The sequence below is a fragment of the Elaeis guineensis genome, chromosome 9, assembly GCF_000442705.2.
Source record: "Elaeis guineensis isolate ETL-2024a chromosome 9, EG11, whole genome shotgun sequence".
Lineage (NCBI taxonomy): Eukaryota > Viridiplantae > Streptophyta > Magnoliopsida > Arecales > Arecaceae > Elaeis > Elaeis guineensis.
In genome coordinates, this window is record NC_026001.2 from 15,930,446 (window position 1) to 15,956,935 (window position 26,490).

Here is a 26,490-nt window from a genome sequence, read left to right on the forward strand (position 1 = left end):
GAGAACGTGAGCTACGAGTGTCGTGAGCCCACCAAACTTTGAGGAGAGCATAATCAACCTCTCAAGTATATCTACTGATGATCTGAAGTATCTAAAGAGTCAATAGATCAAGATCAAAGAAGTTCGATCAACATCGACTATCAAAAGGGTTCAGCTACGAACTAGCATTTGTGAGGAGCCGATCAAATCGAGAGCTTCATGTGGATGATCCGCAGAGGTCAGACATATTATGTGGCTGCATCATGATAATCAGACTCTCTCGATGATGATCAGATTGCGGCGATCGACTACCCGCATAAAGATAATGTGTTCTGAACACATAATAGTAAAATATTTACTGTAGAAGTTTGAATTTCAAATTTAAATGCATGCTATGTATATATCATATTTAGATCCTTGTGTAAGATTTATACATGTTAATTAATTAGATTAATTAATAATTTCTACTGTAAAATAGTAATTTTAAAAAAGTTTTAAAATTATCGTTTTACCCCTCACTAAAATTTCGCTACATATCATGGATCAACCTTCATACCATTGTTGTTATCGAACCACTGGCACTTAAATAGAATGACACTATTACTTCCAATGTAGGTCATCTTGATCACTTCTTCAAGAATTTCATAGTAGTCACTTTCCATCTCTTCTTATCAGCTGCCCTTTACATACACACTGCTATTCATTGTGCTTTTATGATTTCTATATTACTAGATGTAAAATTTAAAACTATTTACATTACAGCCATTATAGCATGTCACATATTTTGTTGGCCTGTAACCTAATGGTCTCAGCTTCTTTGGTATAGATTCGTCCCTTTGCATGACCTACGTATTATAAAAAAAATAAATTTAAAAAAAATTAAAATATATAAAATGACAATGGATGCTTACCAATTGATGGAACCAACATACAAGTTCTGTGAGCACCGTGTGGATATTTCTTCATCACTTATCCTCGAATTGTCTCGTCTCAGCATCTCATCATATTGCCTAAACATGCATAAGATAAGTATACTAAAATAAGTGATTAAAGAGTTGGGATTGTGATGGATACTTACAGGACATATGGATCGACCTCCTCATAGTTTAGCAAAACATATATCTCTAATTGTCGAAGTTCAATATCAGAGAAAATCTGATGAACCTCGTACCCAAATTCATGAGTGGGATAGGCAAATATTGAGATCTCCCGCTTTGATCCCTCACCGCCACCATCATCATTTTGGTCCACTTGAGTTAGCTTTGCCTGCACACTAGGATTAAAGTAGTATTAGCTGAAATTTAAAATTTTTTCTATTATATAAGCCTCCACAATAAAATATTCAACTCGGGCCTTTTTTTTTTTTTTTGAGACTGTATATATACCTTTCAAATGGATACATCCACCTGTACTGCACTAGTCCCCCCATCCTAGCTTCATATGCTAGATGAATCACAAGGTGCTCCATGGAGTCGAAGAAGCTAGGAGAAAATATCTTCTCTAACTTGCATATGGTCTTTATACTACTAGCCTGAAGACTGAAAATGTGGTCGATAGATAGTTCGATAGTACAAATATCTCTAAAAAAAAGGCTAAGCTCGATCAAAGAACTCCATATAGAGTTGGAAAAGAGATCGCACCAAGCCAATGGGAGTAATCATTGTATGAAGACATGACAGTCATGGCTCTTTAGCCCATATAATCTATAACCTTTGAGATTGATGCATCGAGCTAGATTATTTGCATAATGATAAGTGTAATAAATATCCCAATAGAAGCATCAAAATATATACTAATTGATCTTTATTCCCTAAGAATTGATGCTTTTGCTTGTATTTTTTAGAAAGGATGATCGCCAATGCAACGAGCGTAATTTTTCAATTTAAAAGAAGAAATTTGGAGCAAATCAGAGTCAAAACAAATTCTGATTGAAGACCCAAAGGCAGGCACAATTCCAAGCCCAAAAAGAAGCTCAAAACCTATTTAAAAATGGCCCAAAAATATGCCCGATACACCATGGACCAGCCAGTCGGTTCATGGCGGTCCACAGAAATAGTGAAGTCAGTCTTTACGTGGTGCATGCAAGGGCGGCCTTCTTTTGCACTAATCGATGGTTGAGGAGGCATGAAACATCCAATCTGACGGTCAAAAATTTGCTCTCCCATGTCAAAAGGTGGTGGCCCACTTCTTTGGCACGATCCAACGGTTGTAACCAATCTAGACACTCGATCGGATGGTGGAATATGTTGCTAGTTGGGAGAACAAACCAGGAACCAATTGTTGCACCATTCGATGGCCTAGAACAAAGATGAGAAGTGATCCAACGGTCAGGATTTCAGCCGGCCTGATCTGGGAGTGTTTACACTAATTTTTTAGGGAACTTTGGGGCCTTTGATCTAGATCGGAAGTCTGACAGTTTTTCCAAGGTTTTCACATAGTTTGGAGGCGGGATTGACACTATTTTGGAGCTCTATTTAAGGGAGCTGCAGCAACAGAGAAAGAGGAAAACAGTCTTCAAGAATTTTTATTTTTCTTTGTTTTCAATTTTTATTTGAGAGTTAGAGAGAGGAATTTGAAGGGAGATCTAAGCACTGTAGGGAGGAGGTCCTGATGCCAATGGTGAGAAGGACCGCAACCATGCTAGGTAACAGTCTTGTGTCTTTGGGTAGTAGGAGAAGCTTCAGTATGAAAGTTTGTACTCTTGATCATGTTTTTCATTGAGTAAGAAAATTATACTTATTTATCTTTTACATGCTTTCTTATTATGTTTTGATGTTTATTTTCTTACAATTTATGCGTAGAGAGAGATCGTGATTGCAGAAAAATACGATCTGTGCTCAAGTAATGATAATCTATGAGGTTTATTAAATACATGTTCTGCATTTCGATTTCACCATCTAAATAATTTATATCTATAGGAAGGGCCATGATCATATTAGATGTGGTTCATACTCGATAGAATAGGTTATATTAGAGTTGGATCAAAAGAACAAATATAAGATTGCATGTTGTCAACGAAGGACTGCATGAATCAGATATTGATTTGAATACTGAAAGATGGAATTGAAACCTCGAGATGTATTTCTCTTCTTGATCACATGACAATTTATTAAAGTTGCTATTATTATTCTCCTGCCTACCAACATTCTCTTGCTTTTAAAATGTTGAATCAATCAAACAACTCTCTTTTTCTTTCTAATTGTTGGTGCAGAATTTCGCTAAAGACGGAGTTGCTAGAGTCGAGAAGACCGTGGCAGCCGCCAGGACCTGCAAGAAAAGTCTAAACCAGAGTTGGGGGTGCTCCGGCAAGACCCTCTGAAGCTCAAGTCAGTACTCTGCTTTAACAGAAATAGAGTGCTCAAGTAAAAATTTTAGCAGAGTTTTGAGATAGAGTTTTGAGCTTAGAGAAAAATGTATCTGAGGGTCCTTATTTATAGATGGAGAGGGCAACCGGTTGACAGCGACGCCTGTAACCGCCTGGCAGTGGGCTGTTCAGAGCCGTCTGGAGTTTGTTATGGAGAGTAGTGGCGCCAGGGGTCGTTCAGGGCCACATGGAGTTGGTTACGGAGAGTGGAGTGGTGGCCGTTGTCGTGACATGCCAGAGTGTAGTGGAGCCGTGCAAAATCCATTGCAGGGAGTGGAGCAGGGTAGTGGCCTTCGTCGTGGCTTGCCAGAGAGTGGTGGAATCGCGTAGAATTCGTTATAGGGAGTGGAGCAGGGTAGCAGCCTTCGTCGTGGCTTGCCAGAGAGTTCGGACTTGTCGGCTGGAGCTCGGCTGGGACATCTGATGGAGCGAAATGGCTTTCTATTGTTGGTCTGGGAGAGGCTTAGATGTCTTCGAAGCTACTGACGAGTCTACTGTTGTCGGGTACCTTAGGCACTGATACTACGGGTGGGAGTCATCTGCTGTAGAAGCTCGGATGGAGACTCTCCGTTGGCGAAGCCCGGTAGGAGTCCGATTGCTAGAGAAGTCCGTCTGGGATTCGTCTGACGTGAATGCTCGTCTGAAGATGATCCGTTGGAGAAGTCCGATTTCATGAAGGATCTGGTGGGGGGTCGACTGGTGGTGGACTTCGGATGGCGTTGGGGAGCTTCGACAGACATCGGAGGTGATTGATCGTTGTAAGAATCCAGCTGTCGGAGTCTGTCCGTCGTAGAAGTTCGTCCGATATCCATCCATCATAGAAGTTTGGTCGAAGTCTGGTTCTTATAGAAGGCTGAAAGAAAATCGCTTACTGTAGAAGCTCGGTCGAAAATTGGTTGTCGTGGGAGCTCGGAGTAGCGACCTGATCAGTGGGTCCCATCCCATTGTAGAAGCTCGATCGAAGATCGGTTGTCGTGGAAGCTCGGAGTAGCGACCTGGCCGATGGGTCCCATCCCATTGTAGAAGCTCGATCGAAGATCGATTGTCGTGGGAGCTCAGAGTAGCGACCTGACCGGTGGGTCCCGTCCCATTGTAGAAGCTCGATTAAAGTCTACCTGTAATAGAAGTTCGGAAGAAATATGTTTACAATAAAGGCTCGGATGGAATTTGCTCATAGTAGAGATCCGGGATAGATTGCCCACTGTAGGGGTTCGGAGTAGACTGCTCGTAGCAGGAGTTTGGCTATCGCAGGAGCTCAGCTGGAATCCTGAAGGTGGTCGACCGCCGTAAAAATTTGGATAGGATCTGATTACTGTAGAAATCTCATTGTCGAAGAAGCTCGGATATTGATGAAGTCCGGAAGGAGTTCGGAGAATAGTTGAACACTGTAGAAGGTCGGCTGATAATGAGGCCTAGAGAACCTTTGGAGCGATCTGGTAGATAGATGGAGAAGCTCATTGTCGGAGAAGCCCGGAAGTTCGGACGGTCGAGGGGGTTCAGAGAGACGCCACATGAGGTTGGAAGCTAGAAAAGCCCTGGAAGGGTCAGTCTTTTACAAACTTTGACTGGGGGGTATTTTATACCCAACACCAATCCCCCTACTTCCGAGTTCGGGTTCCGAATGAAGGAAGTACAGAGAAATTCTCTCGATCGAAGCTGCTCCCCTTGATTTTCGTACTCGGCAGTTGCCAGATATTTTGACGTTCGGCATGCTGGCACTGGAGCCTTTTCGAAAAAAATTTCTTCTTTTTGAAATTTCCATCGGAGCGTAGTCCTAGGTATGGTGCCATAATGGTTTTACTAATTGTCGGCCACCTCCAGCCGCTTGCCATGGTGAGTGGGCCATGCGGTGGCTACGGACTGGTCTGAAGAGTCCTGCAGTCATTATTACACCGGACCCCATCGCCTATTTAAACCTGCCTCCCCCCTTCGGGGATCTCACTTTGCACAGGAGTTTCTTCGGTCTTTTCTTTCTGGCCTTAGGTGTCCGTTGAGTTGTCCTCATCTCTGTATCCCCGTATCCCTCAGACCAGCTTGGGTTAGCCCCAAAACTTTCTCTGCCTCCGCGGCCCCATTTATAGACTGTGTTGGTCTTCCTTCATTGCGGATATGGGTGCAGACACGGCTCAGATGTTAGCCCAGAGTCTGAAAGCCCACGAGCGGGAAGGCGCCGCAACTTCTGGGTTGGTGAAGAAGGTGAGGGTAGAAGAGACAGATCCGGCTGTGCTTTGCCTTGAGCACCCAGAGCCCGCGCTTATGACACATCTTCGACCGCGAGTGCTTCCCGATGTGCATCATCGTGAGGGGAAACTTGACCTCAGGAAGAAAGTCATGCCCGCCGTCACTGTGAGGGGGAACCTGACTTCAGAAAGAAGGTCATGCCTGCCGTCATCGTGAGGCAGTAGAAACCATGATGCGGTAAAGGTGGCATCTACATGTACTTTGAAGATAATGCTGGAGTAATTGCTGATCCGAAAAGGAGGACCGGAAGAAGAAGCCAGGTACTTAAAGTAATTCTCGATGATGGCCGGAGCTGGAAGTTCGAAGTCTGACGAAGCCGAGCCTCTTTAGAGCTGTTTGTGTTGTTTTTTTTTCTTTTAAAGGCTTTGTACCGTGCACTTCGCCAATAAAATGAAAAGGAAATTTTTCGTTACCTCGTCCCTTCTTTTCTCTTCTTCTCTTCTTTTTTTTTTGGCCTTCAAGGCTTTGTAATGTATACTCCACTAATGAGATGAAAATGAAATTGTTTATTACCTTGCACATTCTGGTATTAACCGGTTGTTTACCGGACTCTTTTTGTCTTTTGCCGTGTTTGATGTCGATGCTGTTTGAGGGTTCCTGGTCGTTGCTGTGTCGATTCGCCCTTAGGGACTGGAGATTTTCGCCAAGGGTATTTTCTCTCGTTGAGACGAAGTCCCTGGTGCCTTTGATGCAGTTCGTTTTTCACCTATTGCCGGTGTAGTTCGTCATTTTTTCTTCTCGTATCTCCTTTCCTTCTGTGTTTGAGTGAGGATCTTCCCTCTATTTTTGACGGGGTCGTGAGAGTGTAGAGGAGTCGTTGAGGAAGCTTTCCTCCTTGTTGACCAATCAGATCTTTGTTTACATCGGGATGAGGTCCTCCTCTTGTTCCCGACAATCGGTTTCAGCTTGTGTTAGGACGAGGTTCTCCTCCTGTTCCTAACAAGGCTGTGGGGGCATATAAGGGCCGTTGTGAGGGCCTCTCCCCCCATCCGGTCTTTAAGAAATCGGGCCTTCGACTTTGTTCATGTTAGGACGAGGTTCTCCTCCTGTTCCTAACAAGGCTGCGGGGGCACATAAGGGCCGTTGTAAGGGTCTCTCCTCCCATCCTGTCTTTAAGAAACCGGGCCTTCGACTTTGCTCATGTTAGGATGAGGTTCTCCTCCTGTTCCTAACAAGGCTGTGGGGCCACATAAAGGCCGTTATGAGGGCCTCTCCCCCCATCCGGTCTTTAAGAAATCGGGCCTTCGACTTTGCTCATGTTAAGACGAGGTTCTCCTCCTGTTCTTAACAAGGCTGTGGGGGTACATAAGGGCCGTTGTGAGGGCCTCTCTCCCCATCCGATCTTTAAAAAATTGAGCCTTCGACTTTACTCATGTTAGGACGAGGTTCTCCTCCTGTTCCTAACAAGGCTGCGGGGGCACATAAGGGCCGTTGTAAGGGCCTCTCCCCCCATCCGATCTTTAGAAAATCGGGCCTTCAACTTTGCTCATGTTAGGATGAGGTTCTCCTCCTGTTCCTAATAAGGCTGTGGGGTCACATAAGGGCCGTTGTAAGGGCCTCTCCCCCCATCCGGTCTTTAGAAAACTGGGCCTTCGACTTTGCTCATGTTAGGACGAGGTTCTCCTTCTGTTCCTAACAAGCTTAATTTCAATTGCATGAGAGAGTTATTTCCTGTCGTTATAAGCTCATGCTAAAAGAAAAATATGTAAATATGAAGCTTTTATTTAAGGTGAAGCTATTGGTAATACATTCGTAGATTTTTTGAGTTCTATGGTCGCGGAAGCTCTGCTCCTTCAAGCTCTTTTAGATAGTACATTTCGGGCCAGACCACCTCCTTGACCTCATACGGGCCTTCCCAGTTTGGGGCAAGTTTTTCTTGATTCTGCGATTGTGAGGCAGCGGCTGGCCGCAGCACCAAGTCCCCCACTCTGAAGGCTTTGCTTTTGACCTGGGAGTTGTAGTAGCGGGCTACTTTCTGTTTGTAAGCCGCCATCCGGACTTGAGCTATCTCCCACTTTTCTTCCAACAAGTCAAGGTTGGTCTTGAGATCCTGTGGGTTGCGCTGTTCGTCGAATGCCACGACTCGTGCTAACGGAAGCTTGAGTTCTATTGGGATCACGGCCTCCATCCTGAAAGCTAAGGCAAAGGGGGTCTCTCCCGTGGGCAATCTCTGGGTAGTTCGATATTTCCAAGTTCCTTTCGCCTTTTCAAGTCTCGCTTTGATGCCTTGCAACAGAGTCCTGTTAGTCACCTCGGCCTCACCATTTGCCCGAAGATGGGCCACTGAAGTGAAGTTGTAGAAGATATTTAGGTCTTCACAAAATTCGACAAACTTTGCTCCAGCAAATTATCGCCCGTTATCCGTAATGAGGGTTCTGGGTAAGCCGAACCTACAGACAATTGACTTCCAGATGAAGTCCTGCACTTTAGCTTCCGTGATTTTTGCCAAAGGTTTAGCTTCGACCCACTTGGTGAAATAGTCTATTGCCACTAGGAGAAACTTCCGCTGCCCTGATGCCATGGGAAAAGGTCCGAGGATATCCATCTCCCATTGCGCGAACGACCTTGGGGCACTCAATGGTGTAAGTTCGGAGGCAGGTTGCCTTTGTATATTTGCATATCTCTGACATCGGTCACATCTTCGGACATATTCGACGGAGTCATGGTACATGGTAGGCCAATAATAATCTTGTCGGAGCAGCTTATGGGATAAAGATCTGGCCCTCAGGTGACTTCCATAGACTCCCTCATGCACCTCCTTCAAGGCAAAATCGACCTCGAAAGGCCGGAGACATCTCAAGAGGGGCAAGGAATACGACCTCTTGTATAGCTTGCCTTCGTAGAGGATATATCAGGCGGTCTGGTTTTTAAGCTTTCGAGCTTCTTTTCCATGAGGAGGAAGAACCCTGTCTCTGGGGTATGTAACTAGTGGGTCGATCCAACTGGGTTCATAGCTAATCTCCATCACGGACTGTGATTCTTCCGTGCTTGGGCGTTTCAGAACCTCGAAGAAGACTTCCTTAGGCAGTTCGACCGGAGCCAGTGTGACCAACTTGGAGAGAAGGTCGGCCCTGATATTTTTCGATCTCGGGATCTGCTTGATGTCGAAGCTACCAAAGATAGAGATGATCTCCCTTATCCTTTCGAGATACCTGGCCATACTGCCCTCCCGAGCTTTGTAATTTTTGCTGACCTATCCCACCACTAATTGAGAATCACTGTAAGCTTGAAGCTGATCTACTTCCAATTCTTTGGCGACTTTTAGTCCTGCAATCAAAGCTTCATTTTCTGCTCCATTATTTATGGTAGGGAACTCGAAGCACAGTGACTAAGATCAGGCCCGTGCCTGCGCCTGACATGTTGGAGGAACCATCCACGTAGAGGACCCAAGAACCATCAGGAAGATCAGCTCTTTCTTCGAGGAAGTTCGGTCGGGGCCCTGGATTATCGGTCTCATCTTGTCCAAGTTCGGCCTCCTCTGGAATTGTACATTCCACCATGAAGTCCGCTAATATCTGGGCTTTGATCATTGGCTGAGGTCGATAGTTGATGTCGAACTCTGTGAGCTCGACTGCCCATTTCGCAATTCTTCCAGAGACGTCTGCTTGATGCAGAACCACCTTGATCGGCTGGTCGGTGAGCAGTGTTATGGTGTGTCCTTGGAAGTAAGGTCGGAGCCTTCGAGCTGCAATCAACAAGGTGTAAGTTAGTTTCTCTAACTTAGTATACTTGATTTCGACGTCTCTCAATACTCGGCTTATGTAGTAGATCGGCCGTTGAATTTTTGCTTCTTCCTTAATCAGAACTGCAGCGAGGCCTACAGGGGAGACCGCCAGGTATAGGAACAATTCCTCTTCAGGTTCGGGCTTTGCCAATAGTGGTGATGAGCTGAGGTAGTTCTTTAGCTCCTCGAATGCCTGCTGACATCTAGTGGTCCAACAGAAGTTCTTTGGCTGCCTGAGGGTCCGAAAGAAAGGTAGGCTTCGCTCGGTCGATCTCGAGATGAAGCGATTTACAGCCGCTACTCTCCCGGTAAGGCGCTGAACCTCCTTTATTGACCTCGGGGCGGTCATCTCCTGGATGGCGTGAATCTTTTTCGGGTTTGCCTCGATCCCGTGCCCCGATACCATGAAGCCCAAGAATTTCCCTGAGGTTACTCCAAAAGCGCATTTGGCTGGGTTCAGCTTCATCTTGTATTTTTGAAGAGCGCTGAAGGTCTCCTCAAGGTCGGTGACGTGGTTCATTGAGGATTTGCTCTTTACGAGCATGTCGTCCACATAGACCTCCATGTTGTGGCCGATCTGCTCTTTGAAGATCTTGTTCACTAGCCACTGATACGTCGCCCCTGCATTTTTGAGGCCAAAAGGCATGACCCTGTAACAATAAAGGCCATGGTTAGTAATAAAAATGGTTTTTTCTTCATCCTCTGGTGCCATCCTGATCTGATGGTAGCCGGAGAACGCATCCATGAAGGTGAGAAGCTTGTGGCCCGAGGTTGCATCTACTAGTTGGTCGATTCTGGACAGAGGGTAACTGTCCTTCGGGCCGGCTTTATTCAGTTTTTTGAAGTCTATACACATCCTCCATTTGCCGTTCGCCTTCTTAACCAGGATCACATTAGAAACCTAGCTCGGATAGTTGACCTCTCTGATGAACCCGACTTTCAGGAGTTTATCAACCTCCTCAGCTATTGCCACTTGTCTTTCTGACGCATGGCTTCGAACTTTTTCCTTCATCGGCTGGAGTTTAGGATCGACGGCCAGACGGTGCTCCATAACTTTCGCATCGATCCCTGGCATGTCCGTTGGAACCCAAGCAGAAACATCCGCATTCTTTTGTAGGAAATTAATAAGCTGCGTCCGTACCTCTTTTCCCAAGTTGGAGCCGATCTTCACCATGTGTTCTTCATTCCCATCATTCAAAGAAATTGAGACAAGATCTTCCATTGGCCCACCTCGTTCTTCCATCAGGTCGAGCGGGCATCCAATCCATCGACCGGACAAGGGTCAGGCTGATCACTTCTTCGCAGGGCTATATTATAGCAATATCTTGCCAGGGCTTGATCTCCCTGGACCTCTCCGACCCCCTGGTTAGTGGAGAATTTCAATTTCAAATGGTAGGTTGATACTACAGCCCGAAGGGCGTTGAGGCCAGGTCGGCCGAGAATTGTATTGTAGGCTGACGGTGCCTTCACCATCAGAAAATCCATTAGAGCCTTGGATTATTTTGGATATCGACCTGCAACTACAGTCAAAGTTATTACTCCCTCCATCGGGATAGCATCGTCGAAAAATCCTACTAACGGGGAGCTAATCGGCCCCAACTGACTATCAGGGATGGATATTTTTGAGAAGGCATCGTAAAATAGAATATCGGTCGAGCTTTCACTGTCAACAAGAATGCGGCGGACATCATAATTAGCAATATTTAAAGAAACCACAACCGCATCATTATGGGGGAACTGGATCTCTCGGGCATCTTCTTCAGTAAAGGTTATGGGTCCTTCAGTTCTCTGCCGCTTGGGCGGTCCGGCCAATCCGCTGGCCGCTCCTTTCCGAGGCCCTCCAGAGATGGTGTAGACGATCCCGATTGGAGGCCGATCTTCAGGTTGTTCTTCCCTCCTTGGCAGCTCCGATCATGGCAGGGCCCTCGGTCGATTCTCCCTACCTTCGGGCCAGCATCGGATGAACCTGTCAGCCATCGTTGCCAGAGGAGGAGGAGCCCGAGAAACTGGAGGTGAGGTCGGAGCCTGAAATCTGGCTGCGGAGGCCGTGGACTGCCTGGTGGATGCTTTGCGGGGAGGCATCGGGTGAAGATCTAGTAGGAGAAGGAGAAGAGGATGTCGAAGAAGATGATCGAAATCAGTCCCATTGAGCACTCCCTTAAGAACAAGGGTATTGCGAAGACACAGCAAGCCCTCCTTCTAGCGCCAATTCTGTTGGTGCAGAATTCCATCGAAGCCGGAGTTGCTGGAGTCGAGAAGATCGTGGCCGCCATTGGGACCTGCAAGGAAAGTCTAAACCAAAGTTGGGGGTGCTCCGGCAGGATCCTCTGATGCTCAAGTCAGTACTCTGCTTCAACAAAAATGGAGTGCTCGAGCAAAAATTTTGACAGAGTTTTGAGATAGAGTTTTGAGCTTAGAGAAAAATGTATCTGAGGGTTCTTATTTATAGATGGAGAGGGCAACCAGTTGACATCGACGTCTGTAACCGCCTGACAGTGGGCTGTTCAGAGCCGCCTGAAGTTTGTTACGGAGAGTAGTGGCGCCAGGGGTCGTTCAGGGCCACGTGGAGTTGGTTACGGAGAGTGGAGTGGTGGCCATTGTCGTGACTTGTCAGAGTGTAGTGGAGCCATGCGAAATTTGTTACAGGGAGTGGAGCAGGATAGTGGCCTTCGTCGTGGCTTGCCAGAGAGTGGTGGAACCACGTGGAATTTATTGCAGGGAGTGGAGCAGGGTAGCAGCCTTCATCGTGGCTTGTCAGAGAGTTCGGACTTGTCGGTTGGAGCTCGGCTGGGACATCTGATGGAGTGGAATGGCTTTCTATTGTTGGTCTGAGAGAGGCTCAGATGTCTCCAAAGCTACTGACGAGTCTACTGTTGTCGGGTACCTTAGGCACTGATACTACGGATGGGAGTCATCTGCTGTAGAAGCTCAGATGGAGACTCTCCGTTGGCGAAGTCCGGTAGGAGTCTGATTGCTAAAGAAGTCTGTCTAGGATTCGCCGGACGTGGAAGCTCGTCTGAAGATGATCCGTTGGAGAAGTTCAATTTCATGAAGGATCCGATGGGGGGTCGACTGGTGGTAGACTTCGGATGGCGTAGGGGAGGTTCGGCAGACATCGAAGGTGATTGGTCGTTGTAGGAATCCAGCTGTCAGAGTCTGTCCATCGTAGAAGTTCGTCCGATATCCATCCGCCATGAAAGTTTGATCGAAGTCTGGTTCTTGTAGAAGGCTGAAAGGAAACTGCTTACCGTAGAAGCTTGGTCGAAGATCGGTTGTCGTGGGAGCTCGGAGTAGCGACCTGGTCGATGGGTCCCATCCCATTGTAGAAGCTCGATCGAAGATCGGTTGTCGTGAGAGCTTGGAGTAGCGACCTGACCGGTGGGTCCCATCTCATTATAGAAGCTCGGTCGAAGATCGATTGTCATGGGAGCTTGGAGTAGCGACTTGGTCGGTGGGTCCCGTCCCATTGTAGAAGCTCGACTGAAGTCTACCTGTAATAGAAGTTCGGAAGAAATATGTTTACAGTAAAGGCTCGGATGGAATTTGCTCATAGTAGAGATCCGGGGTAGATTGCCCGCTATAGGGGTTCGGAGTAGACTGCTCGTAGCAGGAGTTCGGCTATCGCAGGAGCTCGACTGGAATCCTGAATGCGATCGACCATCGTAGAAACTTGGATGGGATCTGATTACTGTAGAAATCTCGTTGTCGAAGAAGCTCGGATATTGATGAAGTCCGAAAGGAGTTTGGAGAATAGTTGAACACTGTAGAAGGTCGGCTGATAATGAGGCCTAGAGAGCCTTTGGAGCGGTCTGGTAGATAGATGGAGAAGCTCATTGTCGGAGAAGCCCAGAAGTTCGGACGGTCGAGGGGGTTCAGAGAGACGCCACACAAGGTCGGAAGCCAGAAAAACCCTGGAAGGGTCAGTCTTTTACAAACTTCGATCGAGGGGTATTTTATACCCAACACTAATCAACTGCCTTAGGTCCCTGAGTATTCGACCTGACTCACCCTATTCTACGGAGTAGTAGTCAGTTAATTTAATTCTTTGATCACTCTCGCGACAAGAGCACATCAAATTTTGGCAAGATCTTCAAGCAAGTAAAAGTGAACATCCCATTACTAGATATGATCCAGCAAGTCTCATCCTATGCTAAATTCCTTAAGGATTAGTGCACCAAAAAGAAGACCATCAATGTACCTAAAAGCACCTAAAAGCACCTTCCTAGCAGCAAGTGTGAGTTCTTATTTGTCAAATTATATGCCAGTAAAATACAAAGATCCAGGATTCCCCACCATCTCATGCATTGTGAGAGAAACTTTAATCAATAAAGCTCTACTAGACTTAGGGACGAGTGTTAACATATTACCATATTTCATATATGAGAAATTAGGGTTGGGAGAACTCAAGCCAGTAGGGATGATGACTCTACAACTAGCAGACCGATCCTTAAAAGTCCCAAGGGGAATAGTTGAGGATGTGCTAATCAAAATCAGTAACTTTATCTATCCTGTGGATTTCATGATTTTAGAAATTGAACCTGTAGCAAACCCAAAGAGTCACATCCTGATCATACTTGGTAGACCATTTTTGGCCATAGCCAATGCTCAAATCAACTGCCGAAATGGACTAAGAAAACTTTTCTTTGGTAACATGTCTGTAGATTTGAACATTTTTGATCTAACTGAAACAAATCAAATGAATGACCTGAACTGGATACAAGACAATGTTTATGAGCCCATTGACCTTAGTGATGAAGAATTCGATATGGAACAATGGATGAACCAAGACTGCAAAAAATTTGAGGTCAATGAAGTAGCTGCAGTCAGTATGAAATCTAGATGGGAGCCTCCAGCTAAACCATTGTCCAGACCATTAGTGGAGGAAACACCCAAGATAGAACTAAAACTACTCTCCAGGCATCTGAAATATGCCTATCTAGGTCCATCGAAAATCCTATCGATAATCATTTCAGCAAACCTAGACCCCACACAAGAGGGAGAACTATTGATCGTTCTTAGAGAAAATCAAGAGGCATTAGGTTGGACCATGGCTGACATCAAGGAAATTAGTCCTTCAATTGTCCAACATCGAATTCACCTAGGGGAGGATGCCAAGCAAACTAGAGACCCCCAAAGAAGGCTAACGCAGCTATGAAGAAGGCAGTAAAGAAAAAAATCCTCAAGCTGTTAGATAATGGAATTATCTATCCCATCTTAGATAGCTCATGGGTTAGCCCAATCCAAGTGGTCTCTAAAAAGTCTAGGGTCATAGTGATCCAAAATGAAACAAACGAACTTATGCTGATCAGAATTCAAACTGGATGGAGAGTCTATATTGATTATAGAAAACTGAATGTGGCCATAAGAAAGGACCACTTTCTCCTGCCATTCATCGATCAGATATTAGAGAGGTTAGCTAGACATGAGTTTTATTATTTTTTGGGTGGATACTCTAACTATAACCAAATTCCTATAGCACCAGAGGATCAAGAGAAGATCACATTCATGTGCCCATTTGGAACCTTCACCTATAGACACTTGCCCTTTGATTTGTGTAATGCTCCATCTACTTTCCAAAGATATATGATCAACAGCTTTTCGGACATGATCGAGTGATTTTTTGAAATTTTTGTGGATGATTTTTTTTTATTTTCGGCTCTACTTTTTCTGAATGCTTACACCATTTAAGACTAGTCTTAGAAAGATGTAAAGAAAAGCACTTAGTGCTTAACTGAGAAAAATACCATTTTATGGTCAAAGAAGGCATAGTACTTGGCCACGTGATTTCTAAGAAAGGCATTGAAGTGTACAAAGCTAAGATAGATCTAATTGCAAATCTTTCACCACCTAAATTAGTCAAAGAAGTTCATTTATTTTTAGGACATGCTGGTTTCTACAGGAGGTTTATCAAGAATTTTAGCCAGATAACCCATCCGCTGATAAATCTCTTAGCAAAGGAAGTCAAGTTTGAGTTCACTCCTAAATGTCTCAAATCCTTTAAGCATCTGAAAAAAGAACTGACTTCAACCCCAATTGTGCACCCACCTGACTGGACTAAGCCCTTCGAACTCATGTGTGATGCAACTGACCACTCCATCGGAGCCATTCTAGGGTAAAGAATCAATAAGTTACCATGAGTCATCTATTATGCCAGTAGGACCCTTAACGATGCACAGCTTAATTATTCAACAACTAAAAAGGAGTTCTTGGCCATTGTCTTTGTTCTAGAAAAATTTAGATCTTATTTGGTTAGATCGCATACCATTGTGTATACCGATCACTCAGCCATTAGACATCTCTTGACAAAGAAGGATGCCAAGGTGCGCCTAATCTGATGGATTTTGCTGCTTCAAAAATTTGACATAAAAATCAGAGACAAGAAAAGAACAAAAGATTTAATAGCTAATCATCTGTCCATATTAATAGATGCACCCTCCAACGAACCACCAATTAGAGAATCTTTTTCTGACGAGTAACTTATGTCTGTGGCGATCGAACCATGATATGCTGACATAGTCAATTATTTAGCCACCGATGAGATCCCTGCGCACTGGACCACTCAGGATAAAAATAAATTTTTTTCCTAAGTGAAGTACTTCATTTGGGACGATCCTTAATTATTCAAACAATGCCCTGATCAGATCATTAAAAGATGTGTCCCGAACCATGAGGTTAGAAGTATTCTATAATTCTATCATGACCAAGCATATGGTGGTCATTTTGGAGCCAAAAAGACAACCGCCAAGGTGCTCCAAAGTGGATTCTATTGGCCTAACCTATTTAAAGATGCCTATTACTACTGCAAAAGTTGCGTTAGGAGCCAACAAATAGGCCGGATCATGAAGAGAGATATGATGCCTATGAATCCAATTTTAATTGTGGAAATTTTCAATGTGTGGGGAATGGATTTTATGGGACCATTTCCAAAATCTTTTGGGAATGAGTATATTCTTGTAACCATGGATTACGTGTCTCAATAGGTAGAGGCAATGCCATGTCGATCCAATGATAGCAAGATTGTTGTCAAATTTTTTAAGGAACATATCCTCTCATGATTTGGTATCCCAAGGGTTATCATCAGTAATCATGGAACACACTTCTACAATTGAACCTTTGCATCACTGATGAAGAAGTATAATATTACTCACAAATTGACCACACCATATTCCCCTCAGACCAATGGGCAGGTTGAGGTCTCAAATTGACAAATCAAATAGATCCTAGAAAAGATGGTGAGCACGAGTAGAAAAGACTGGTCACTGAAGCTTGTGGATGCACTTTGACCAAACTGCACAACTTACAGGACCAATTTAGGTATGTCACCATTTAGGATTGTGTTTGGCAAAGCATGTCACTTGCCCGTAGAACTCGAACATAGTGTGATGTGGGCAATCAAAAATTTGAACATAGATTTGGATGCAGCTGAAGGACAAAGGAAATTACAGATGAACAAACTTGAGAAAATTAGAAATGAAGCCTATGAACATGCTAAAATCTACAAAGAAAAAACTAAAGCTTTCTATGATCAAGCAATTAGTAGAAGATCCTTTACACCTAGACAAAAAGTTTTTTTATAAAATTATAGGCTACACCTATTCCTAGGGAAACTATGATCTAGATGGACAGGATCCTATTTAGTGAAAGAATTCTTCTCACATGGGGCCATAAAACTTGAAAATCCAAGTAATGGTGCCATCTTTAAGTAAATAGACAATGCTTGAAACCATTCTTGGAACTGGCCATTGAAGTAGGGGAGGTCATGATTTTACATGATCTAGAGTAAAACAAGAACGCTGGCTGAAGATGTTAAACTTAGTGCTTCTGAAAGGTAACTCAATTTTTTTAAACTAATATCTTTTCTATTGAATAAACAGAGATACTCATCTTCGAGCTTCAGACTTTCAAGCCAACATCACACCAGATCACCTTCAACATAGAGCACATATTCACCAGGTGACATCTTTTATTTTCTTTCTTGCTTGTATTTTCTTTCCTCCTCTATTGAGGACAATAAAAATTAAGTTGGGGGGAGAAAACTAAAAAAAAAAAATTCTTGAATGAGTAAGTAATTTGTGTTTAGGCACACGATGACCCTAGATTTGAGTTGAATTATGTAAATTTTAAAACAACAATTGATATTCATCTAGAAAATTCTTGAGACATCGAGGGATTAAGTATTAAGAAAATCTAATAAATAGTTAAATCTAGAACAAAAATCATTCTAGCATTTCTAACTCTCCCTACTAGAATCAAAGAAGAGTTTAATTTTTATAAGTATAAGTAAAGTATCTATACGTTCCTTCATAAAATATAAAAAAATAATAATAAATTTTGAATATTTTTCACCAAGTAATCAGGCCTCTTTGCCTTAGGAAGCATTGAATCTCGTGTCAAAAAGTAAAAAATATGAAAGAATTTTATCTTTTTTAAAAAAAGGGCAAGTTCTAAACATTAGTTTCCTATCGAGTAACAGGGCCTCTTTGCCTCAGGAAGTATGGATGTTCGCATCAAAAAGTGGGCAATGTGAAGATGCCGCTTATTACCCCCCCCCCAAAAAAAAAAAAAAGAGAACAAGAGCTACTTTGCTCTTGCTTATTTTAAAGTAGACAATTTAAAGATAAAAGTAGGAATTGATCTAGAAAAGTCCCGAAAATAATTTTTGTTCTTTATTTAACCACCATATTCGTGAGTATTAATACGCATATGACCTATCTCAACAATGTTCTTCTGAATATCAATAGATTATTTAGAAAATTACTTGATAAAATATCTATATCAGAGTATGACAATATCTAATACTAATTTCTTTCTTTATTGAGGGACGAGCAAAGTTTAAGTTAGAAAATGTGATAAAGGTAATAAATATCCCACTAGAAGCATCAAAACATATATTAATTGATCTTTATTCTCTAAAAATTGATACTTTTACTTATATTTTTTAGGAAAAATGATTGCCAATGCAATGAGACCAACTTGTCAGTTTAAAGGGAGAAATTTGGAGCAAATCGGAGTTAAAACAGATCCCGATTGAAGACCCAAAGGCAGGCATAATTCCATGCCCAAAAAGAAGCCCAAAACCCATTTAAAAATGGCCCAAAAATCTGCCCAATTCACCGTGGACCAGCCGGTCGATTCATGGCGGTCCACAAAAGTAGTGAAGCCCATCTTTACGCGGTGCATGCAGAGGCCGCCTTCTTTTGTGCTGATCCATGGTTGAGGAGGCGTGAAACATCTGATTGGACGGTCATGAATTTGCTCTCCCATGTCAAGCGGTAGTGGCCCACTTCTTTGGCATGATCCAATGGTTGTAATCGATCCAGACACTTGATTAGATGGTAGAACAGGTTGTCGGCTAGGAGAACAAACCAGGAACCAATCATTGCGCCATCTGATGGCCTAGAGCGAAGATGAGAAGTGATCCAATGGTCAGGATTTCAGTTGGCCTGATCTAGGAGTGTTTACACTGATTTTTAAGAGAATTTTGGGGCCTTTGATCAAGATCGGAGGGCTGACAATTTCTCCAAGTTTTTCACATGGTTTGGACGTGGGATTGACACTATTTTGGAGCTCTATTTAAGGGGGACTGTGGCAACAGAGAAAGAGGAGAACATCCTTCAAGAATTTTTATTTTCTTTATTTTTAATTTTTATTTGAGAGTTAGAGAGAGGAATTTGAAGGGAGATCTAAGCAGGGAGGAGGTCCTGATGATAATGGTGAGAAGGACCGCAACCATGCTAGGCTAACAGTCTCATATCTTTGAGTAGTAGGGAAAGTCTTCAGTATGAAAGTTTGTACTCTTGATCATATTTTTCATTGAATAATAAAATTGTACTTATTTATCTTCTACATGCTTTTTTATTATGTTTTAATATTTATTTTCTTACAATTTATGTCTAGAGAGACAGATTGTAATTGTGGAAAGATACGATTTGTGCTCAAGTAAGGATAATTTGTATGGTTTATTAAATACATATTCTGCACTTCGATTTCATCATCTAAATAATCTATATCTATGGTATGGGTCATAATCATGTTAGATATGGTTCATACTCGGTAGAATAGGTTATGTTAGAATTGGTTCAAAAGAATAAATATAAGATTGCATGTTGTCAATGAAGGACTGCATGAATCAGATATTGATTTGAATACTAAAAGACAGAAATGAAATCCCGAGACATATTTCTCATCTTGATCACGTTACAATTTATTAAAGTTGCTATTATTATTCTCCTACTTACCAACATTTTTCTGCTTTTAAAACTTTAAATCAATCAAACAACTCTCTTTTTCTTTCTAATCAACGCCTTAGGTCCCTGAGTATTCAACCCAACTCACCCTATTCTATGGAGTAGTAGTTGATTAATTTTATTCTTTGATCGCTCTCACGACAAGAGCACATCACATAACCATTTGAAAATTTAAGACTTTAACACCATTTACAAATATCCTTCAACTACTCCTTTGTTAAGGTATAAGATGCTTTTGGCTTCAAAAATTTTTCGGTGACACCTCAAATAGCTCTAATAGAGGATGGTTACATATATTCTTCATATTTGCTCGAGTCTTGAGATTGTCCTTCGTTTTGCTCTTGACATTTATAACAGTGTAGAAAATATTATCAAATATATTCTTCTCAATATGCATGATGCTAAGGTTATGACGGATTAAATTGATGGATCAGTACGGTAATTCTCAAAAGATGCTTTGCTTCATCCAGTTATGAGTTCTATCGAACCTCCGAAGCTTCTACTTGTCAAATAGCATGCCAAACTGGACTTCGTCTAGTTGAGATATCCATTGAAATACTTTCATACCACTGAGGTGCGGGGGTGCATGGTCCTTCTTTATCCTATTTCTCCTGAAACTGTCTCGCTGCTTTCGAAAAAGATGTTGCTCGAGGAGAAATTGATGATGACAATCGAACCAGCAGGGCTTACGACTATGCTCAAGCTTAAATAATTTTATATTCTCCATGCAATAGGGACATGCAAGCTTTCCATGAGTGCTCTATCCTGACAGCATCCTATAAGTAGAAAAATCGTTAATGGTCCATATCAATGCAGCTTTTATTACAAAATTTTGCTTTTTTGGTGCATCAAAAGTATGTATGCCATCGAACCATAAGAATTTCAGCTCATCAACAAGAGACTTTAGATATACATCAATGCTTCTACTAGGATGTCATGGTCCAGGAATGACTAATATAAGAAATATGTTATGTTCTTTCATGCACATCATAGGTGAAAGATTATAAAGAGTAATAAAGATTGGCCAACATGAATAAGGAATTGCTGCATGACTGAACGGTGTAAAGCCATCCATAAATAGATCCAATCGGACATTGCATGATTTTTGAGCAAATAAAGGGTGGCAAGCATCAAATTACTTCCATACCTCACTGTCTTATGGATGACTCATCATATCAGAGTGCTTGTGAATCTCCTCTTTATACCATCTCATCTGCCCAGTAATACTCTGAGAAAAATAGAGCCTTCGAAGTCGAGGAGTGAGGAAAAGATATTGAAGAACCTTGTATGGTATGTCCTTCTGATTCCTATCCTCTTGTCTCGATTTAAATCGACTTTCACTGCATATGTCACATAAACTCTTCAGTTCGTCCTTCTTATAGAAAAGCATATAATCATTACAGCATGCATCTATCTTCTCATATCTCATGCCTAACTCTTTCACCATTTTTTTTCGAAGTATAGAAGCTCCCAACAAGCTTCTCATCCTTCAGTAGCATTTTCTTATTATTGCTACCATTCTATCATAACAATTGACCATCATATTAAATTCGACCTTCAAGTTCAATAACTCTGACACAGTTGATAATACATTGTTTGTTTACATCTCAACCATAGTGGTTCATCAGCATCTTTCAGTATACGATAGAAATCATCACTGCCAGCTTCTGAATCGTCATCCTCTGCATCCTAGTTAAATTCAGAACAACCACATCCATAACTATGTCTATCATTCTATCTGTATCCCTATCCTACTCACTTCTAACCCTTGCAACTTTCTTCTACATCTCTCCATGCAGGTACCAATGCTTGTAATTGGACATAAATCCACTCTTATATAAATAGACAGTAATTATATTCTGATCAAATATTTTTTTATTATCACATTTATTAAAAGGGCAACAAGCCCATCCTTGATGTAAGAGTGCTGCATTTTCAAAAGTAAAATTGTAGAAGTACTTTACGCTCTCTCTATATTTAGCAGAAATTATCCTATCGACTACTCGACGATCCATCTAACTATGGTCTATAGCATACTATCTAAGAATTCTACATATACATGAATATAAAGCAACTGCTAATTAATTATTTTATCATTCAAAGTAGCTTACATAGTAAATGAATCCTATCATCAACTAATAGATATAGAAGGTCCTATCCTATTCAAAAAAAATATTAATTCTGTAGGTCAATTAGAGTAATCAAAGGATATGCAACATGGGCTGAAAAAAATTTTGACAGTATTTTTTCTTAGTTCTTCCCACACGATAAAGGATGCATAGGGAGAACTAAAGAGAAATACTATCTAAAATTTCTTTCGAACCCTCAGTATACTGTTTGATTACTGCAATGATCTATAGAATTACTTGCATTTCCCAAACTGTCTATATTGAATAATTAATTGACTAATATACATAATTCTTCCATCCGTATAAAAATATATAAATGTATGAATATAATAGAATATATACATTAATCAAAAGATATATAAATGTATGAATATAGGTCTATGATTCCATACAATGTAATTTTTTAAAAAAATTAATATCTAATTAATTACTTAAATTAACACCCAATTATGGGATACCATAGAATATGCATTTGACCCTTGCATGAGGACTAGCCACCCTGGACACCGACTGGGACCCAAGGCTCGAGCACGCAGGGCATGCCTCGGCCCTGTGTTTGCAATGCTACCTGACACCTTCCATCGACCTAAGCATGCAGGGCATGCGAGGGCTGGATGCCTTGGATGCTAGCTAGGACCCGAGGCCCGAACATTAAGGCACACCCCAGCTCTGTGTTCGCAATGCTAACAGAAACCTTCTCTCGGCCTGAGCATGCAGGATGTGTAGGGGCTGGATGTCTTGGATGCCAGCTAAGACCCAAGGTTCAAACACGCAGGGCATGTCCCGACCCCATGTTTGCAATGCTACCCAGCACCTTTCCTCGATCCGAGCACTTTGTATGTTGAGACCCAAATCCTGTGCTTCTAATTAATTAATTAATTAAATATCTAATTAATTAATTAATTAATTAAATTTTTAATATCTAATTATACTTAATTAACATAATTTAAATAAAAAAATTAGCTTTTAATAAAATTAACTTTTAGTGATGGCATTAGCAGTCGCTAATACTCACAACAGAAAGTAGGCTACCGTGTAGGGATTGAGGGGTGAGAGGATGGCTCGGGCATGGGACACCGGCTTGGGGATGCGACTGTAGAGACGAGGGCGTAGGGATGGGGCCACAGGAAGGTGACGTTGGTCGGGGCTGTGTGGTCGGGCCGACGGGGCAGGGAATGATGAGGTTGGGGCCGCAAGGTGGGGGCGGCGAGGCAGGGGCCACAGGGTTGGGTCGATGGGGGGGGGATGGGGCCGCATGAAGGTGGCACGGGTCAGGGCCGCATGATAGGACCAGCTAGGCAGGGGCCGGCGAGATCGAGACCATGGGCTGGGGGCGACGGGGCAGGGGCCATGGGGTCGGGTCGGGGTGGTGAGGTCGGGGCCGGTGGGATGGGGGCAGCTGCGGGCATGGTCAAAGCATGGGCTCGAGGCGGCGGGATGCTAGAGTGCAGGGAGAGAGAAACCATCGAGAAGGTGGCATTGGGGAGGGGAAACTATCGAGAAGGAGGCACCACAAGGGGGGAAAATAGTGCGGACTCGAGGCCGCGGGATGTTGGAGCACAGGAAGGGGAGAATCATCGGGAAGGAGGCACCGACGAGGGGGAGAAGCATCAGGAAGGAGGAGGCACTGACAAGGGGAGAATCGTAAGAAGAGGAGGGGATGAGGCATGAGAGAGAATTTTTTTTTCTCCTGTGGGCTGAGGGGGGTGTATTTTAAGCAGACTATTAGCAACGGCACAGTAGACCATTGCTAATATTGTCAGTAAAAATGTTAGCAATGGCAAAAATCCATCGCTAAAAATTAAATATTGTTGCTAGTACTTGTAATCAAAAAAAATATTTTTCATAATTTTTTAAATAATTTTTTTCAAAATTATTAGTGATGGCAAAAGCTCCCGTCGCTAATTTTGTCAGTAAAAGTATTAGCGACGGTGATAACTTTATCACTAAAAATTAATTATCGTCGCTAATACTTTTATCAGAAAAAAAATATATTTTCATAATTTTTTAAATGATTTTTTTTCCAAATTATTAGCGACTGTAAATTTTTTTATCACTAATATCTATTGATAATTAATTAATTTAATTATAATTATAATCATTTTAAAATTTTAAATTAAAAATCATCATTGATAGTAGATTTTTCATCGCTAATAGTAGATTTTTCATCGCTCAGCAACAAAAGAGACAACCCAATCTGCATCACTGTTTGTCTTTCGATAGACATGACAGACAGTCACTATAAAAAAGTAGCTAAAAAACTCTCAGATATCATGAAGTAGTGGATGAACTCTTGTCTGCTTCGTGTCTGCATGAACCTAGTCGATAATTATAGCTGAATCGCCCTCCATAAAAATTCTCTTAGCATGAAGCTCCAGACAAGCATCGCTGATGCCTACCTAGGCAGCCCATAGCTCCACACTAGGAACCGACATCTCAGTTAAAGGAGATCCCCTAGCCGCTAGAAGCCTACCATCAAGGCTACAGATGATATAACCTACACCACCACTATCGCCCCTAACACTACTATCGAAGTTGATCTTGACAAACCCGATGGAGGGGGCTCTTAGGAAATGAGACAAACCCTACAGGTCGTTGCATAAATAGCAAGGGAGCCCTAAGAGGTCGGAGAAGCAAAGGACTACCCAGCAGCATCAAAATGGCAATACTCCTTCACAAGGTGATAGGTTCTCTCCAGCACTCACTGTGTTGGAATGACCTCAGCCTCAAAAACCAGGCTGTCCTTGGACAACCGATTTGGTAAGCAATATTTGCAATCCTGCCACCAAACTCTCAATCCTCAGATGAGCCCTGATGTATCGTGTCTAAGAATAAGGAGGGCCACAACCCAAAAGAAGCTCCCCAAGATGGGCAACTCGCCATCCTCCAAATCAGGCAAGCCCTAGGGCAACGAATCAGGGCATGCTCGATCATCTCATCCTCCATCCGCACATCGAATAGGCTATCGGTAGCCCCATGGCTCTCTCCCTAAGGACAGATCAGGTCGGAAGTCGATCTCAGGCAACCTTCCAAAGGAAAAGTCTAACTCTCGGGTGGACTGCTACTCTCTAGATCCAAGCAACCTCGATCCTCCTAATTGGGGTAGGTCTGTACATCCCGATGAGCTCCCTAGTCAGTACTCTAGGATAGTAGAATCGGCCCCAAATTCTCAAGTCCTGGCTCTGATAGATAGGGATTAGGATAGATAAGATACTATCAGCAAATTGACCTCCAAATAGATGAGTAACAACCTGAGTCCTCCAGCCTCTAATATCCTCAATGATCAGCTCATGAATCTACTAGTCATTCTGCAACTCCATGCCAATGAAGGTCAGCCAATGTGCAAGGGGAAGGTCGGAGATCCAGGCATTGCAGCTCACATCAACTGAAGTTCCGTCGCTAATTAGCCTCCAAACATTGTTGCATATTGCATGACCTGGTTCTTAGGTTCTTGGGTCATTGTTGCCATGTTGTTTGGAGGTGACAAGTTGTTAGATGGACCTGGAATAGGATATCCCTTAATTTATTTTTCTTCTTCCTATCCGACGACCACTACTGCCATGGATGTTACTGCAACCATCGCCACCAGGGATCGCCGCCATGGAGGTGGCCAACCCTAGAGTATCTTTTTCCTCTCTTTTGAGGGAGAGAACTGTAGGTCTCTCTCTTTCTTTCTCTCTTCTCTTTCTCTCTCTTCTTTATTCTTTTGCTCTCTACTCTTTATCTCTTTTTCTCTCTATATGTTTTAGTAGACCAGTGGTGGGTCTAGAAATATCTTGTGGATTCAGGCTAACCTTAGGAGGGATCCCAAATCAGCTTTGTGTGACCAAGGGTTTCAAACTCGTGTCATGCGGCCATCTACCTTATTCTTCCAGAATTCTTCAACATGGACCTTGGACATTTACAATTGTTCAAATGATGAGGCCTGGTTCTATAGGTCAGAAATTGCCTAGGCAAGATAGTATTGAGCAGAACACCTTACCCTTGGGTTCGTAGACCTAGGAGCAGGTCAACATTTGCAATGTTTGAGCCAGTCAGTGGTGGAGGTAAGAATTCTTTAACATAATCACATGATTATAAAAATTTTTATATATAGATATACATGCATAATTGTTTATATTTTATATATTGATATGTGTATTATGCGTTGATGAATTAATGTTGCATGGATCATAACATTACTAAATTCAATATTATATGAAACTCATTAAGTGATGCATGATTATAGAAGAGTAAAGAAAATCATGACTTTAACATAATTGTTTGATGGAGCATGGGTGGTATCTATATTGGTTGGTTATGCAAGAAACATAATGTATGTACTAAATTAGCTTGGGCTGCAGTGCAGTATTGTGTTTGGCCTATAACAAATGGGAACATGGTGTAACTAGTTTTGAAGGCAAAAAAAAAAAAATAGAGGCAAAAGATACCATAGCGATGTTGTATCAGATTACTTGTCTCCTTGTAGTTAGATCCCCAAGTTTTTGAAATTCTCCAAATTCCACTTGAAAAACCAAATCTAGATCAAGAGTTAATTTTAGACAATGAACTGCACATAATCACAATTGCAACATAATTAAACTGAATTTTTGCATAATTATAAGAGTGGGGAAAAAGGGGAGCACTTGGACTAGTTTGCCATGTGTGAAATATGGTGCATCAACTATGGGCTGAAATATAATAATGTAGTTGCCGGCCATAGGTAGAAGCATGGCATGTCTTTGGCTTGTTATTGACTGAAGCATAGTTGTGACTAATCCAGTGCCAAAATTAAATTAAGATGATAAATTATGTTTGATTATAAGT

At 42.4% G+C, this 26,490-nt stretch overlaps 1 protein-coding gene across 1 annotated transcript in view; it reads right to left on the reverse strand.

Moving 5' to 3' along the window:
* Positions 1-26,490, reverse strand: part of LOC105039836 (uncharacterized) — a 198,508-nt gene that overhangs the window by 129,244 nt on the left and 42,774 nt on the right. The gene's annotated exons all lie outside the window — the stretch shown is intronic.